The following is an 18,075-nucleotide window of genomic DNA, read 5'->3' on the forward strand; positions in this document are numbered from 1 at the left end:
AGGTGTCTAAGACAAGGTTATGGTTTGCTGCTTATGATTTTGCTGTCTGTATGTGTGTATCATTTTTGTAGTTGAATTTATGAATATTGGCTCTATACTGTCTGTATTTCTAATTTATGCTATGCTTCTGGGTGACACCCCAGACAAGTTGGTGTCAGCTCTGCCTAGCCTGCTTGATGGCCCATTAAGGACTATCAGATATACAACTGACCCATTGAGAGAAGGCAGACACACCTTGTGACTCAGCAAGGTATGCAGGGACCTGCCTAAGAACAGAACTCTGAGGTTTTTCCAGGCCATGTGATGGACCGCTTGTCTTTGGGACAAAGAAAGAAAAAACACATGGAGAGAAAATGTAAAAAGCTGCTGCGGCTCCTCCATCTGATCTTCAATCCTGCTTCATACCTCTGGAGGGACTTTGCTACACTGAAGCTTTGAACCAAGGACTGAAAGACCCATCCCAGCTTATGGATGTACTCCAGAGACTTGATTTGAACCTGCAGTTTATTCTATCACTGCTGCAAGCCTGAACCAAGAACTTTGGCATTATTGTACGTAATTGATTCCATTTAACCAATTCTAGCTCTCACCTATATCTTTTTCTTTTTATGAATAAACCTTTAGATTTTAGATTCTAAAGGATTGGCAACACCGTGATTTTTGGGTAAGATCTGATTTGTATATTGACCTGGGTCTGAGGCTTGGTCCTTTGGGATCAGGAGAACCTTTTTTTCTTTTACTGGGGTATTGGTTTTCATAACCATTCATCCCCATAACAAGTGGCACTGGTGGTGATACTGGGAAACTGGAGTGTCTAAGGGAATTGCTTGTGTGACTTGTGGTTAGTCAGTGGGGTAAAACCAAAGGCCTCTCTGTCTGGCTGGTTTGTTTTGCCTTGGTGTGCACAGAAATCACTGCCTTGCCCTACTTTAATCAGTTTGTCCTGAATTGGCACTCTCCGTTGGGTCCCACCAGAACCAGCATCCTTACACCTTCCCAGACATCCCACTCAGCTGTTCTGCCCTATGGTGGAGCTTAAGTGACTAGAAGGTTCTTGCATCCTGGAGCCACACTAGGGAAAATTTTACTCTTCCTAATCAAATACCTGTATATAATAAATGGGAAACCACAGGATTGTTTTTCCAGGGACACATGGACTTTCTGAGGCTCAGATCCACAAAAGGTATTTAGGATCCTAACTCCCACTGAAATGAAAGACTCTGCAAAGTGGCTGAGGAACGAAGCAGGGAATGGTGATAGAGGAGCAATATCATGTGCCAAGCTTCTTTCCAGTTGTTCCAATGAGCTTCATCACTCATTTTAATAGACAATAAGACTCACAAGTCCAGAGTCTCTTCTTGCTTACTCCACTACAAATCAGGAATAATTCTCACAAAGTCCAACTCCAATTAAGTATAAAATGCCTCTGAGTGAAGAATCAAGCCATTATGTACTTAACTTTCTGCACCTAAGTGCATTGCACATTCTTAAAAATTAAGCTTCTGAGTAGTCCAGTTCAATAGGACTATTAATCTGCTTAAGTGTTTTGCTGGATCAGATCTTATTACAACATATATTCTAAGCATGATGGTGTTGTACACATGAAGATTTATTTAGAAATGTTGTTTAGCAACATCTTTTAAAAATATATAATGGTTTCATACTGGAAAGGCATTTGGTAAGATAGGGTCTCATCCCAGCTCCTAACTGAAGTCAGTAGTCAAACTTCCCTTGATGCCAGTGTGAATTCGATGGTGCTAATAGAAAATACAATTGATTATAAAAGTAGGAATTGATTGAAAATATAATTATCAAGCTTTAAAAAAAGCTGTTGATAAAATCATCTTATATAAATATTTCTAAATGTTTTTATGTGATACAAAATTCTTCAAACATGTGGTTTCAGGGATTTCTCCCCCCCCCCCAATAATGCAAATACACATACACATTAGCAGGACAATGCTTCATCATAAAGTGATAACATCTCAGCAATTGTATAGTATTACCTGCATTTTTTGCTACCGAATGGATCATGTCACACTACACATGCCATTAGATTGCCACATACACAACCAACTGAAATTCAAACAACTCATTTTAATCCATTTTCTACTGAGCATAAAAGCAGCAGCCAAAGCTTCCCCTGGACACAGAGCATTGAGCGCACCGGCGATACACAATAGGCTATTTAGCCATAAACCTCTAATTATGAAGAGTCCCAATTCTGCTCCCATTGCAGTCAACGTGGCTTTTGCCACTGATTTCAGGAGGGGCAGAATTAGGCCCAAAGGGTTTTGTGACAGGACTCTAAGGGGGCTAAACCACTGTAAGTGTAAATCGGTGTAGCTCCATCTGGCCCAGAAACAGTCTTCCCTGTCCCTTGCCCAGCTGCAGTGTGAGACATTTCCCCTAGCCTGCTTTTGCTCTGCCCAAGCCAATGCGGGGTCGGCCCCTTGTATAACCAATACGCTAGCACACTAGTAGAGTTCATGTGCATTTTTGTTCAAACTATGACCAATACTGCAGGAGAAAGAGTGTGCTGAAATAATGTGGCTTAATTGTGCAATGCACTGGTTGTATAAGAATAAAAGCGTTTTCACACCACCGTAGTAAAGCTAAAGGGGATATAGCTGGAAATGAATGACACAGGAGGTACTCACATGAACAGTTCCAGCTGGACTGCCAAAGCAGAAGCAGAATGTGTGGCAATATACACATTGTACTCTGTACAGGATATGGCTGCATTCATTTTCGTTTATCACATACATCACTGTGACGCCCACATTTGTGTAGGGAAATTTGACACAAGACCTGCAGATATACAAATCTTTTCCTACTACCCTCTCAATCATTTGTTTTAAAGCCTGGAACTCCAGAACTTTACTGCTTTCTATTTACTGTACATGGTGCCTTTGATCCAAAGAGCTCATGGTGGTTCCAAATATGAACTTGTTATAGCTCTATGGGGTCTGTATATGATGCCCATTTGATACATAGATTTATAGGAAAAAGCCTTCTGTCTCAGATCCTCAAAGGTACTTAGGTGCCAAACTCCCACTGACTTCATTGAAATCAGTGTGAGTTAGGTGCCTAAATATCATTGAGGATTTGGGCCTGGAGGCCAAAATGTACCTTTCGCATACAAGTACTTCCAGTGACTCCAATGGGACTGTCCATGGGGGAATTCACCCCTATGCAGAGGGCTCACACAAGGCTCATGCAGCCCTTAAATCCTTAAACTAGGGTTTAAGCAGACCCCAAGTGCTATACAGCTCTTGCTCTGGACATCAGAACAGGGTAAATTTCACCCCCAGAGAAGAAGGGGGCGAGAAATATAGTGATCACAAAGTCAGATAATGTGAGAGTCAAGAATAGAACTCACGAGTCGTGGTTTACAGCCCCCTTTTCTAGCAACTTGCTGTGAGGAGGATCTGTGTGTTATATTAATTCCCCTTCCTGTAAATAATCCCCCTAAATTATTTGTAAAATATGTATTATTTTGTGTAGGCACTCAGAAATTCTGATGATGGACACTTTAAAAATGCAGGTAGTAAATATGGCGAAGGAAGGTGCTGAAATCATATTGAATTTCAGTGCGAACTAAACACTTCACTTCTTTAGATGCCTTTGAAATCACAGTCTAATATTTTGAGTCGATTATAGATGCTAAATGCTTGTTAACATGTAAATGATTTACACTATACAGGGAGAAATCTTTATCCAGCAACCATGGGAGGCAAATTGCAATAATTTTCCTGTTTCCCTTTCACCAGGTGCACACTGTGATATTGAAGATTAATGCCTTCAAAAAGGGAAACTAGGCCCTAGAACACCAGTATAGATGTAAAAGAGGGGCAGTTCCAGTAACTGAGTCAGTACACGGAGATCCTCAAAGATCAGGTAGATGACAATATACTTTAAACAAGTGCTTTGTTGTTATTATGTCTTGTTCCTTTCACAAACACGGCATTGTCTGACATGGCTGTCACTAACCTTGTCAGAATACCTTTCAGGCAACATCATCACCATTAATTGGTATTTTGCTTCTCCCAAATGGATACCATTGATGTTAAAGGCAATGAAGTTACTATGTTAAAGAGTAACACCGATTGAATATTTCTGTATTGATTTTCCCTTTCTACAGTGCTGTATCTGCTCTATTCGCTCTGTTAATCCAGAAAGTACAACACATTTGTTCACTTATTTACACTCCATGTCAACTTTACTTTTTTAAAGGTTACTGTATGCCAGCCACAGCTACAGCAAGATGAATTCACTTTTTTTATACATAGTTGCTCCTTCACTGCTTTCTTCTTTACTAGCTACAGTGATGTACTCCAGGCCTGATCCTAACATAGGCAGAAGACCCACTGATGAGTATATGAAAATGGAATTTACACTTAGATAGATAATGGGATTGACTGCGCAACTGATTTTATAACAATAGTTTGATAAATCATCTAATCCATAAATAAAAGCCCATTGATCTCAGTGGTAGCTTTGGCTAAATAAGGACTTCAGGCTTTAGCTAACTTCAGTGTGATGTCTTGAATGTCATTTGCTTTTTCGGAGAAGGAGGCCAAGCCACAAAACTCCCTTACAGCTCTCACTGAGCTGAACTTGCCCATGGTTTGGGGAGGATTTGAAGCTGGGTGGTTGATTCTAGGCTCATGTCTAGGTTTTTTTCTAGAGGGAAAGGGAGATGGGGATGCTCACGCTATTAGAAGGACAGCTGAGCACTCAGACCATATGTAAAAAGATGCTCTGGTGGAAACTTTATTTTGAATGCTCTGAATCAACCTGTTTTATCCATTTTATTCTCTTTCCAATATGAAAAAAATGTACATACGAAGGATAGGGGAGAGTTCAGAACTGCTAAGATTTCTTGCCGTAGTGAGATCTTTATTGTAAAAGGAAACAATTATACCTTGAAGTTAAGAGAGGCTAAAAATGATCCGTTGTGATCAGCCCACAAGCGGTTTTGGAAACCTTCTTAATAGGACCCTATATATCACAACAAGGAAGGTTGTGTATTCAACAAACTGACTAACCCAGGAAGAGAGGTAAAGACAGAAATAAACACTGGTTACTGGTTGTGAATCACCTTAACATCAGAGCTGCCAAATGTCACTGTTCTATCTTTTAGCTAGAGTGAATGCAAGGAATAGCAGCTGAGAGATAGGAGCGAAGAGGTATAAAGACAATCTGAGGCACGATAGTTAAAAACTATTTGTAACAAAAAGATCAACAGACTAATCATAAAATGAGTTAAGTGAATAGCACTATGGTGAGCCTCAGAGAGAGGCATCAAGAAATGGTGCATTTACCTTGCAATTATTCTCAAAAATAAGTTGCATGTTTAGTGCTATAATGGCAAACACTGGAACCTCCAATGCATAATAGCACATAATTACCAATGAATGGACGTGATTCAGCAGCTTTCAGACATGACATCAATGAGAGACCCTAATAGATACAATGAAGATGAACAGGTGAGTGTTTTACTTTCTTGACAGATTCCAAACTGGACACCAAGCCTCTTGACAGTAGGTGCATAATAAGCAAATAACAAAATGAGTTGTGTAGTTGTCAAGAAAACAGGAGTGTGACTCAGTATGTCATACTTCAGTAATGCATCAATGACCAGGTGTGCACGTACTAGCCCTATGGACCCTACAAGTATGAACTAACTAGTGAAGCTCCAGCTAATGTTAAATATGCAGATACACATGGTTGGCTGGGTATATGGCAAATTTACCATGATTAGATGGCTCTCCCTATGAGCCCAAATGTTGCCTCAGAACAAATTAAACAACAAACAGTGGCATAGTAGACCCTGATTTGGTAAAGCACTTAAGCATGTGCTTAAAATTAAGCCCATGAGTAGTCCCATTAAAATGCTTTGCTTAGCTTCCAACCAAAAGTCTACAAAATTAACTTCTGGCACTGCTGGAAGGTAGCATTCTGCCCTGGTGATTTGTCAGATACATACAAGATAATCTTATGTTTTAACACTTTCAGAAGCTAAAATTGGTACAAGCATAGAACTTTCCTCCACAGAAAATGTATGGTTTTCAAGATATGGTAGAATATGAGAAGGGGATCATTTCATTTCGCTAAACTGGGAAATCAAAAACCCCGAAGATCAGAAATGGGACACTGACTAGCTTTTGTGAGTCCCTGGATTCATGAGACAATTTAGAAGCAATTCCTTGGTCTCCTTTTGCTGGCCTGTGTGGGAATGGTATAAAAGGAATCTGTGTAGCTGGACTGCTCTCTATCTCAACAAGGTGGCTGAAAAGTCTTAAAGGTGGTCCTACATGTACGAGATCATTTTGGCCTTTACATAAAGAGCATGTGAAAACGCCTTGTTGGAAAACGTAAATGAAATGAGGAGTGTTGGTAATAAATTAACCACCTTTCGTCCCCTTCCATTTCATTGTATCACCAATAAATGCCTTTTTGATACTTTGCTAACTAGAACTATAAATCCATAACAAAACTATGTCTGCTGAATCACATGAACATGGTTACATTGAAAGATGACTAGATAATGTAGGCTTCCTCTAGTTAGTAGGACTTGCCAAATACTGTCTGCACAAGTATTCAAGTAGCAAGTACAGTTGTTAACGCGCTCCTTGGAACCATCTCGCCTTCCCCCTCACTTGCAATTACAAGGTCCAACTACAGTTACAGGGGACATACCTCATCTGCCAAGCCTTATCCCAGCTCAGCAAGCCCCTATAAATCCCCCCATGGAGTCTGTCCATCATTGCGCTGAACAAACATTTCCAGAGTCCTGCCTTCCATGGAAAGGGAGTGATTTATAGGGCTTGCAGGAACTTTCTTGGCTGGGAATGGGCCCAGTGGATCAAGCAAGGCCCCTGCAATTGGAGCAGAGTTCAGGTGGGCAGGGGAGTGTGCCAGTTTGGAGCAGTGGGTGAAAAGCAGACTCCTTTGCCTTTACTCTGGACCCTGACACATACTGGCTGGCTCTCAAACCATACTATGACTGTAGTGTCTAGAGCCTCTTGATGTTATACTTAGACTCTCTGGGCCAAATTTATCCCTAGGGAAACTCAATTGACTATTATAGTCCATTGTGTAAACGTGTATTTTGGCAAATGTTTAAGCACTTATATTGACTTAACCATCCACCCACTTTACAGACAAGTGCTCTTCACTGAGGAGCGGGCCCTTTCTGTCTTTCCTCAGCCGCTAGCAGGAGCCCCAGCTCCTTCTCCACCCCCCTCCTCTCAAATTAATGAAATACCATCCAAGTCCCTAGCCTTGAGCCCCACTCCCAGTGCCAGAGTTTGTCCCTTCTTAGTCGGCTGGCAACAATGCACTCTACTGCCCTCTACTCTTGGCCACTGGCCCCCAAGTCCCTACTGGCCCACTGACCCTGCTGGTTGCTGGCTTGAGGCCAGGGTCATGAACTGGCAACAATGGGAGGCTAGAAGGCTAGGCTTGGGAAGCAGGGACCTCCAACCTGGGAGGGCACAGACGTGTTCTGGTTATACTGTTTCTGACCTGCTTTGCCTACTGTCTGTCAGAAATCACCTACCCCAGCACAGGATCCATTGCTAGGAGCCTCACATAAACCCCTCACAAGTGGTCTGTCCCCTGCTGAGATGGCTTAGCCAGAGCATTAACAGAGAGGCAACACAGCCTAATGTTATAATAGCTATTTTGTAAAGCAGCTGTCCACATGGCAGCTATTGATCAAAGTGGGATACCTGGCTGGATTTAATTTTCATTGAAAAATAATGGAAGCAATTATCCAGATGCTATCGCCAGCCAATGACTTCCCACTTCGTACTTTTTTTTCAACATGAGAGAATTTGGTGCAATACAAGTGCAGGCTAGTAAAGAGGGTGGGTTTTTTTTTTTCTCTTCAAGGTTTTATTTTTCATGGTCAGAGTTGCAGCTGACCTCCTTTCATACAACCACAAAATAGGCCGCCATTTTTGTGCACAGAAAAATGCCCCTCGAAAGGACTGTGGGCATTTCTGATATGACTCCTCGGATCCAAACCTTCCCCTTTGGGTCAGATCCACTATTGGAAAGGTCCAGTTTTATGGTTCCAGTTTGGCTATGCTCAAAGTCTCACAAGACCAGTCATATTTGTGAGATTTCAGACTAAAATGGTAGAAATCGAGTGCGTTTAGATGCTCTCTAATGAATCTACCACTTTGGCCTAAAATCTTGTGAAAATAGCTCATGAGCTTTGGAATGGTTGGCATCTAAACCCAAACCCTAATTCAGTCTTTACGTCACACGCTGGCTTCTGGTCTGCTACTTTACATCCAGGGCCAAACAGGAGCCTATGGCCCATCTCTAGCACAAAGCTGCATTTGTATACGTATCTCAGGGAGTTAGCTTGTGTGCTCACATACCCATGTGCATTGCACAGGCAGTCTTCACTGTGTACAAAGGGATACTATGGCTCAGTACTCACCCGTGATGAGCTAAGGGGTAAGGAGCCTTCACACCACCTTTACTGCCCTCCAACGCTTGGGAGAGCAGGAGCCAATTCAAGTCCTGGTTCGAGTTGGAGCCCCAAGTGGCCTGCTAAACTGGCTTTCTGCTTGCGTCGTGCTGCCAGAACAGCACAAAGCAGGCAGAATGAGGCCGGCATCAGGCCTTCCATCTGCAAGAGTTGTGTTTGTGTTAATGGAGCCAAAAAGTTGGCCCTGAATGGCCAAAGTGATTGTAAATTTTAAATTTTAAAACACCCCCAGCAGTCCAAAGTTAACGTCTGGGTGAACTCACGTCTGTTCAGTTTTAGCCCAGCATCTTATTTTGCATACAAATGCCTCTGTAGCCTTAGCAGAGCACTAGCAGCCTGTGCAGGTGCTACAAGAAAAACCTCCTTTTAATGCAGTTGTGCATCTAGTAATTTATAGCACACCCAGCAAACACACCCATCTAGGAGCTATGTTCAGCTAACCAGCCTATTGCTCCTCCAACGCTCCCCACCCAAAGCTATCCTACTTAGCACCTCCAAATTACAAGCATAGTTGCTTCCTACTTGGGCTCTGGGGTAAAGTTCAGAGCTCCAGGCCTCTCACTAGAGAATGCGTCTCTATTTGTCTCCATTTGCTCAGACCTAGGAACAGATGGCAGTAAGCGCTTAGTTCACCAAAACTACTACGTTAAACCATTGGAGAAAGGACAACCTTAGAGCTACCTGGGTCAAGGCAATACAGTGCTTTGTAGGTAATTACCTGTATCTGGAATTGCCCCTAGATACAAATCGGGACCCACTGCAGAGTACAGGGCTCTGTTGCTTAGTGATTATGTGGGGATGCCCTTCTGAATAGGCTTTTGGCTAAATCCTGCACTAGCTGATTCCCTTGGAAAAACCTCCCTGAAGCTTCAATCTACTAATTATAATGCGTGGGAGGAGGTGCACAGCATGTCTCAGAATAGGTAATGGGTGGTACTGTCAGATGGAGAAGAGGAAATGCCCTGACTTAAAACAGAGAACACATCTCATTTAAAAAAAAAAGGGCGGCAGGGAAATTGGCAAAAAAATTGGCTTGGTGAGGTTGCTGGGATCGCCAGGGGCAATCTGAAATTAGTTTACATTAGAACAGGTTGCACTTGATTTTTTGACAGTAGTTGTCATGCTTGGTAAGAATAACAACACGTTAACTCATCCAGCATTGTAGAGCACTCCTCACTCATACTGAGGCTGCCTAGAAAAACATCCTTATACATACATTGCCTGGACAGGGAAACTTTTTAAAACTCTTGGTGCGATATTAGGGTATGTCTACACAGTGAGGTGATGTGTTCAATGTGGGTGTGATTTCTAAAGTGCACTAACATACCACATATTAATTGATCTGTGTAGACTGCTGGTGCATACTAACAGGTCCCTCGTGCACACCAGCAGGGTCTATAACAACCAATTAACGTGCAACATGTTTGTGTTCTTTAGGAAATCACACCCCTGTAGCGTGCATTATTCCATCAAAGCCGTCAGTATCCATTTTAGGTGTCTTTGAGGAGGATTATTTCAGTTAGTGTCAATTTTTCAAAGAAGCACCAAACAGTAGCCAAGTTTGCTCTCAAAGAGGCATTTGCAGGCACAAAATTTGTTATTTCACCCACAAGTAATCACATTTTTAGAGCCCTGGGCAGATACAAAATTTGTATCTGCATCAGATTCACAAGCTGCAAACATGGTCCACGGATATCTGCAAATATAAAGCAGATAACTCCAAATTTGCAGGGCTCTACACCTATTCAGTTACCCAACTTGTGCACACATCTCTTTGAGCATAAAAATGTGGAGTTTTTAATGCACCGCTTAATATATGTTCTAAACTAGGGAAGGGGTCATTTAAGAAGCAACTGTGAAAAATGTATATTGTTAATTTTTCTGTAGAAAACAGAGAACCCCTAAAACCACATTAATTTCCCCTGAGTCCCCTCTCTAACACTCATCAGGACATATGTACCCTCTGAAACTACCCAAAGAAAAATCTTGGTCTTTGTAAAAGTGGTGAAAAATCATCCTGGAGAATCTCAGGAAACCAAAATATTTCACGTTCTTAATTTCTATTTTCTCAGGAAAATGAAAGGCAGTTTCAGAAAAAGAAAACTCTTATTTTGCCACAAAAAGTGCACAAATTGGGCCATTTCTCTGAGGAAATGTCAAACTTCCAACAGGTGCAAAGTCATAAAAGTTCACAAAGTTTGTCTCAGAGGGTGACCATTTGCCATCTTTGCTGCACAAAGTTGTTTTTCCTATCACAGAAATAGATAATTCTGCTCTGGATCAAATGTACGAAATACCTCTTTTTGCTTTTCAGCATTTGGTACAAAATTTGTTCCTAACTTTCATTCAGCTGCTAGTGTCTTCAGTAACCTTTCCAAGTTACATTTCAACTTCTACTATAGCGATATGCACACCTTATGCGTTCCTTCAGAACCACTTGGCACTCTCAGTTCTGAAGGAACGCAAACATATAGCAAACACTATCAGGCAGAAATCACAGGCCAAGTCACTCACCATAAATGTCTCAAGGGTTCCTTCTCTTCTCGCCCTACGATGCAGGGAGTAGAGGGAAGAACAGACATTTACACACTCACCACCCTATGGAGAGGAGTTGATGACTCTTTCTTCCCTCTTTCCCTTGACTAGCTCAAAAATGAAACGAGAATGAGAAAGAACAAGGCGAAAAATGAGCAAACCCCCCAGAATTTGGCACTTAGACAAACCTGAGTCCATATTTCTTATCTTCTGCTCTGCAACAAGGTCACACTTGGGCTCTTGTGATAGCTTCCATCTTGAACAATACACATGGGGCTTCCTGAGCTCAACAGAGCCATATACTCTGCTGCGGCTTGGCACAGCGGTAACTCACTCTCACCAGAATATTATATACCCAGTTCCTCTTATCCTCAGACACTAATCATTGCACCCTGCTGGGGCGCATGCACAATATCTATGGTCAAAACAAGCATAAGCCTGTTGATCAAATGACATATCGGCTGTTTCAGAGTTGTAACTTCTGTCTATTCTGTAGCCAAGGCCTGAAGGCACGGGGAATTACAGCTGATCAACACTTCCAGTTTTGGCCTCCAAATAGGGAGGTCCCCATATACACTGAACTTGAGATAAGCCTGAATCACAGCCAGGGATCCGAAGGCCTCTAACTCTTGGGGCTGTGCTCGATCTGAATGTTGCAGTTCGGGCCCATGTCTGTTGAAATGTGATCCTGTAGATGCTTGCCATACTTATAGCCTCCATTGAGGCTATGAAGCTGATGGATGAGGAAGTCAACTGCCGAGGATTTCATTAAAACTCAAGCAATAGCCAATTCTGAATTCATACACTAGTAAATGCTAAGATGCAGCAAAGCACAATAATTATGGAAAAACACATGCACAGAATTCTCTGTCATTTTCTGAGTCGTCCCTCGTACATCAACATACGTGCCAGGGGCAAAGTTTCAGCTTTAGGCGCACTGACATTACTAACTCGTGTGATGTAGTAGGTTGCAGGTTTCAGCAATGTGACGGCAGTGTTCTGATCCGTGGTGATGTGTGCATGGTATCACTTGTGCCATCCAGTGAAAACCAATGATGACTTTAGGGGAAAATTGACAGACGGTTGTGGGAGAGTTCAGGCATAGCCTTTCTTCCACCAGGCCTTGGGTGGGGCTGGGGGCTGAATATCTGTGATGGTCAGTAATGAGCATGTGCCTTCACATGTGGCGTTATGTTCAGCAAAGGCTGCCAGCGAGGCACACTCACTGCTCAGCTTGTCATCCAGGTAACCCTGACATGTCCCACTGCACACCAAACCCAGGCACCAGAGATGTGGGAATGCATTTCACCTCTCCTCTCAGTGACGTTTAAACCAGCACGCGCTGGCCCAGCTCCTCAGCACAGCACACTTTGGTGCAAGGAGAGGACTGTGCAAAGGTGGGCATCAGTCTCCTTGGCAATCCCTTAGCTCTGCATAAGCAGTGCTGGGCCAATTCTCCAGCACAAATACTCCAGCCTGGGGGCCATTTTAATTTGCAGTGGCTGCTAGTAGTCCTAAGGGGCCAATAGTGCAGCTGGAGGTGACAGGAACGCACCAGCCACCCTTGCTTTCCCCTGACCATGGTCCTACCTCATGTCAATGACACCAGCATGTCGCCAGTTAGGCAGACAGTAAGTTAGTGATGGATTCCGAATCCCTCCTTTTCTGCAGTCCAGGAGAAATTGGGAGAGAAGCCACTTTCTGAGGTTTGTAAAAGTCCAGCTACATGGGCTTTCTTCCCTTCTTAGCCTGGCCTGGTGTGATGAGCCCTCAATGGCCCTTGCACACTTTCTTCACGGTGTATTGTTTTTAAAGGGACGCCAGAAGCCTTCTATCTCCCCACCTTCAGCTTTGGGGTGGCCTCATCAGGGACAACTGGAAGGCCAACGTTGGCTCTTCCACGTCCATTTGTGGACAACTGGATGGCCCACATGTACACTCCAGTACAGCAGGGCCCAGTGAGTCCTTGTCCTTGGCCTCTTTGAAATTTAAAGGGCACTCTGGAGCTCAGACCCCAAAGTGAGCAAGTCATGCCTGACTAATCTAACTGCCTTCTATGACGAGATAACTGGCTCTGTGGATGAAGGGAAAGCAGTGGACGTGTTGTTCCTTGACTTTAGCAAAGCTTTTGACACAGTCTCCCACAATATTCTTGCCAGCAAGTTAAAGAAGTATGGGCTGGATGGACTATAAGGTGGATAGAAAGCTGGCTAGCTTGTCGGGCTCAAAGGGTAGTGATCAATGGCTCCATGTCTAGTTGGCAGCCAGTATCAAGTGGAGTGCCCCAGGGGTCGGTACTGGGGGCCAGTTTTGTTCAATATCTTCATAAATGATCTGGAGGATGGTGTGGATTGCACCCTCAGCAAGTTTGCAGATGACACTAAACTGGGAGGAGTGGTAGATACGCGGGAGGGTAGGGATAGGATACAGAGGGACCTAGACAAATTGGAGGATTGGGTCAAAAGAAATCTGATGAGGTTCAACAAGGACAAGTGCAGAGTCCTGCACTTAGGACGGAAGAATCCAATGCACCCCTACAGACTAGGGACCGAATGGCTCGGCAGCAATTCTGCAGAAAAGGACCTAGGGGTTACAGTGGACGAGAAGTTGGATATGAGTCAACAGTGTGCCCTTGTTGCCAAGAAGGCCAATGGCATTTTGGGATGTATAAGTAGGGGCATTGCCAGCAGATCGAGGGACATGATTGTTCCCCTCTATTCGACATTGGTGAGGCCTCATCTGGAGTACTGTGTCCAGTTTTGGGCCCCAAACTACAGGAAGGATGTGGAAAAATGGAAAAGAGTCCAGCGGAGGGCAACAAAAATGATTAGGGGACTGGAACACATGATTTATGAGGAGAGGCTGAGGGGAACTGGGGATGTTTAGTCTTCAGAAGAGAAGAACAAGGGGGGATTTGATAGCGGCTTTCAACTACCTGAAAGGGGGTTCCAAAGACGATGGCTCTAGACTGTTCTCAATGGTAGCAGATGACAGAACAAGGAGTAATGGTCTCAAGTTGCAGTGGGGGAGATTTAGGCTGGATATTAGGAAAAACTTTTTCACTATAAGGGTGGTGAAACACTGGAATGTGTTACCTAGGGAGGTGGTGGAATCTCCTTCCCTAGAAGTTTTTAAGGTCAAGCTTGACAAAGTCCTGGCTGGGATGATTTAGTTGGGGATTGGTCCTGCTTTGAGCAGGGGGTTGGTCTAGATGACCTCCTGAGGTCCCTTCCAACCCTGATATTCTATGATTCTATGTGAGCTGCCATATAGTGAAATCCTTGCCTCCATTCACCAGCAAGCCCTTAACCTACCTTGAGGCTTGGAAGAAGCTGGGGCAGCTTGGGAAGGGCGATGGAGCTGGAGGCTTATGAGGGAGAATTGCAGAGCTTGGGGTTGGGGGGAACCTCAAATATTTAAGTTATTCTGACCAGTTTCAGGTCTATATCCAAAATGTAGGGCACTTATTGGGACTGACCCTAAGCTCACCTGTGCTGATCATGACGTGTTAGCCTCCTTCCTGCCCCATCACTGCTTTCTTCTGCATGCTCCACCGCTGGCTCTGGTGATTGTTTTCCTGGGAAAGGTAAAACCTGTAGTTTGGTAACCTCTATGGCTTCTGATTCAAAAGTGACGACATGAATGGATCTGTGTTGTGCACTGATGTATTTGCAAATGTTTGTGTATGTAACTTCCGCCTTCTATGCCTTATGTCAATGAGAGAAACAGGCCACTACTCACAATCAGCCAGAGGTGCACACTGGAGGAGATGGATCCTTGTAATATATCTGCTTTTTGGCTCTCTGTTGTCTCTGTTATCACACTGTTGTCTGATACTTCACATCCCTCACTTGCTTTCGGTGTAAATTCTGAGGACTAGTTGTGTGGGCTGCAATACTTTAGATGCCAGTGTAATTGAAGTGTGCAGTGTCGTTGTAGCTGTGCTGGTCCCAGGACATTAGAGCGACAAGGTGGGTGAGGTTAAATCTTTTTTGTGGACCAGCTTCTGTTGGTGAGAGAGACAAGCTTTAGAGCTAGACAAAAGCTGGTCTCTCTCACCAGCAGAAGTTGGTCCAATAAAAGATATTACCTCACCCACCTTGTCTCTCTAACGTAGTTGAAAGGCATGAACATTAGCGTTGCAAATGACAGGCAGTGACTAGCTGGACCTCTGGCGCAAGCAGTTCTTTTTTTGTTAACAGGTTTGGGTGTATCATTAACTGGAAACCCTTTCCCAGTGAATACTAACTGCAGCTTGCACAGAGGCCACAATGTGAGCATTCCAGCTCCTTTCTGAAGTACTGCTTGGGGACCGAAGACAATCATTGGCAGAAGACAATTCAGAAGCACATGTTTCCGGGGGGGCCCTCCACCCCCCCACATCTAATAATGGGAAAGAAGGGTGCTCGCTAATGCTCACATTTGAATTTTAACTGCCAACCAGGGTCCCGACCTATGGACCAGGTTCAGAGGTGGTGTAGATGGCTTTGTAAATTACACATCAATAAGTTAGTGGGAGGGGGCTGTACATTGGCCAGATTCAGAACTGCTGTGCCTTCAGACAACGCGGTTGTGGTGCGGAATCCACTCTCACTGCGTCCAAATTTGATTTCAAAAGAGAATTTCCCATGAAAGAAACACTGTCCTATGTTATATTTTATTCTTTGGTCGGCTAAGTTAAACAATGACAGAGAAAAATAAAGGTTCTTCCCCCTGCCCCCCCCCCTTCCCCCAACTTCCAGCTTTGTTTCACCCTCTCCAGCCCTTTAATTGGGCTTTGGAGAGGGTGAAAATACCAATACCTGAGAATACGGATTTTTTAAAAAATTGTTACTTTCGTCTGGAATCCCCAGTTTGAAATGATGGCGGCGGCGGTGTGGAAGGTGACTGGCTTGGTTTGTTACAGTAAAGCTGTGTTGTACTTTAGATTACTGATTAACCAACAGCAATGGGGCTCTGCCTTGACCTTTTTTCATTTGAGCAAATATACTCTTCCCTGCCACTTGTAAACAGCAGATTCTGGTAACTGAGTCACGTACTCTTCACACCGTCCAGGTTAGTTTTCTGTGCATCTCTGCCAAGGGTTTTAGGCATGTTGGGTTTGCCTGACTCAGTAAAGCCATTATTTAAGATTATTAGTAGTAATAGTAGCAATAATACCACCACTCCTATGGCACTAGAGATCTGAGGGCCTCCAAGCACTTTGCAAGCATTAATTAAAGAAACCTCACAGTACCCCATGAAGTAGGTAGTGACTGTTATCCCCATTTTAGAGCAGGAGAAGAGAGGTGTTAGCTCAGAAAAATTCCAGGAGCGTGGAAGGGGGCGGACGAAGTTGTGCCAGCTTCCCCACTTCTGCTTCTCTGCTGAGACCATGACTGCTCATGAGGGTTAGCTTGCCAGTCCCAGCCTAGAGGGGGACAAGGAGGTGGCAGACCAGTCCTATCCCATGGAGCAGTGAGGACAGTGGGCCTGGGGGAAGGCATTGAACTAGTGGCTGGCCTTAGCAGGGATTGGGGCCTGGCTCACTCTGTGCCCATCTCTGGCCCAGGCTCTCATTGCTGCTGTCTCCTGGCTGGTTGGCAGGTGGGGACAGGGGTGCCAGGGGCTGCTCAATACAATCTGCCACCCCTCCTCTTCATAGACCTAGAGTGGCATATTTGGTCTGGCTGCCCTTCCATCACGAGCAAGTGGTGTTGCAATCTGGCACATGGAGTGGCAATGCTATTCCCTCACATTTGGCCTGGCTGCCCCCTATTGCAAAGGCAGGGGGGCCAGGCCAAATGTGCCACCCAAGGCTGCTTCCTAAAAGTTGTGGGGGCAGGTCTGGGGGGAGTCAGCTTGCCCCCCAACTACAGTAAATGACAGCCCTTGTGGACAACAGAAAGGTTAAGGTCATTTGCAGAAGTGGCCCTTCGGTTTTGTGTTCCTTAGTTGTTGGGCGCTGGTTTGGGGTCTGATTTGCAGAGTTGCTGAGCTCATACAGCTCCAGCAGAAGTCAATGGGAGTGATGGGTGCTTAGCACCTCGAAAAAAAACAAAAACAGGCCCAAAGTCTGGGCACCCAGCCTGGCCATGTTAGAAAACTGTGGCCTGAGGACAAAATTGCCCAAGAGGTCAATGGGAGAGATGGGAACTGCACCACAGAGTTTTAGGAGCCTAGCCAAAACCACTAGAGGCAAAGGGAGTTTTTCCATTGACTTCAGTGAGTTTTGGATTAGACTTATAATGGGATTTTCAAACGTACCTAGGCACCTAGCTCCCATTGAAATTGGTGGACAGGAGGCCCCTCATCACTTTTGAAAACCCCGCTGTTACTGATTCTCAGTACAGCCGAAGAACTGACAGTCTGTCAAGAAGCTGTGTACGCCTTGATTGTGGTCCTATGGACACCAACCCCTCAGTCAGGTTTTATGGTAAATCACACTGCATGGGGGAGTCAGACTACTGCAAACACAAAATAAGGAATCTCTTTGCAGCTGACTGCACTAAGGTATATTTCCTACCTGCTCCTTTATTGTCTCTGCCTTCATTCTCCTCACTTTAAAGCTTCGCAGCTGTCAGCTGTTTGTGGTGGCTGAAATCTGTCAGGGTGGTTGTAGCATACATCTTAGCTGAAGGTTGGTTTATCCTGCAGTTAACTATTCCCTAATTATCATTCTGACGCATCAGCCACTCAGTAAACAAGGTGAAAGTTTCACATAGATTATTAACCAGTCAATATCATCTGAGATTCTTCATGGTGAAGGGTAATCATTTGCATTAATTACAGATTCCTTGCGGGTAGATTATGTCACTGTATATTCTGGGTTGGATGCACTATAATGGGTGAACAACTTGTTTTTCTTGTTTCTTTGATTTATTCAAAAAGTCTTTCCCCTTGTAGACACACACTTCTCCCCCAAACCAAACCTGATGTTGTATTTAGAGGAAGGATGTCCAGTGGTTAGAAAACTAATCTGGGAATTGGGAGTCTTGAGTTGAATTCCTCAAGTTGCCACACTCTTCTGTAGGAATGTCGACACTGCA

The 18,075-nt window shown here is 44.1% G+C and overlaps 1 long non-coding RNA gene across 2 annotated transcripts in view; it reads right to left on the reverse strand.

Annotated features, from left to right (window-relative positions):
• Positions 1-17,664, reverse strand: part of LOC140896295 (uncharacterized) — a 60,638-nt gene extending 42,974 nt beyond the window's left edge. For both annotated transcript variants that reach the window (XR_012154505.1, XR_012154506.1), the window contains exons 1-2: positions 17,553-17,664; positions 14,537-14,624 (exon numbers count right to left, since the gene is read on the reverse strand). This is a non-coding gene — a long non-coding RNA (uncharacterized lncRNA). The remainder of the gene's footprint in view (positions 1-14,536; positions 14,625-17,552) is intronic.
• Positions 17,665-18,075: the final 411 nt, after the last annotated feature.

This window comes from Lepidochelys kempii, chromosome 12, assembly GCF_965140265.1.
Source record: "Lepidochelys kempii isolate rLepKem1 chromosome 12, rLepKem1.hap2, whole genome shotgun sequence".
NCBI lineage: Eukaryota > Metazoa > Chordata > Testudines > Cheloniidae > Lepidochelys > Lepidochelys kempii.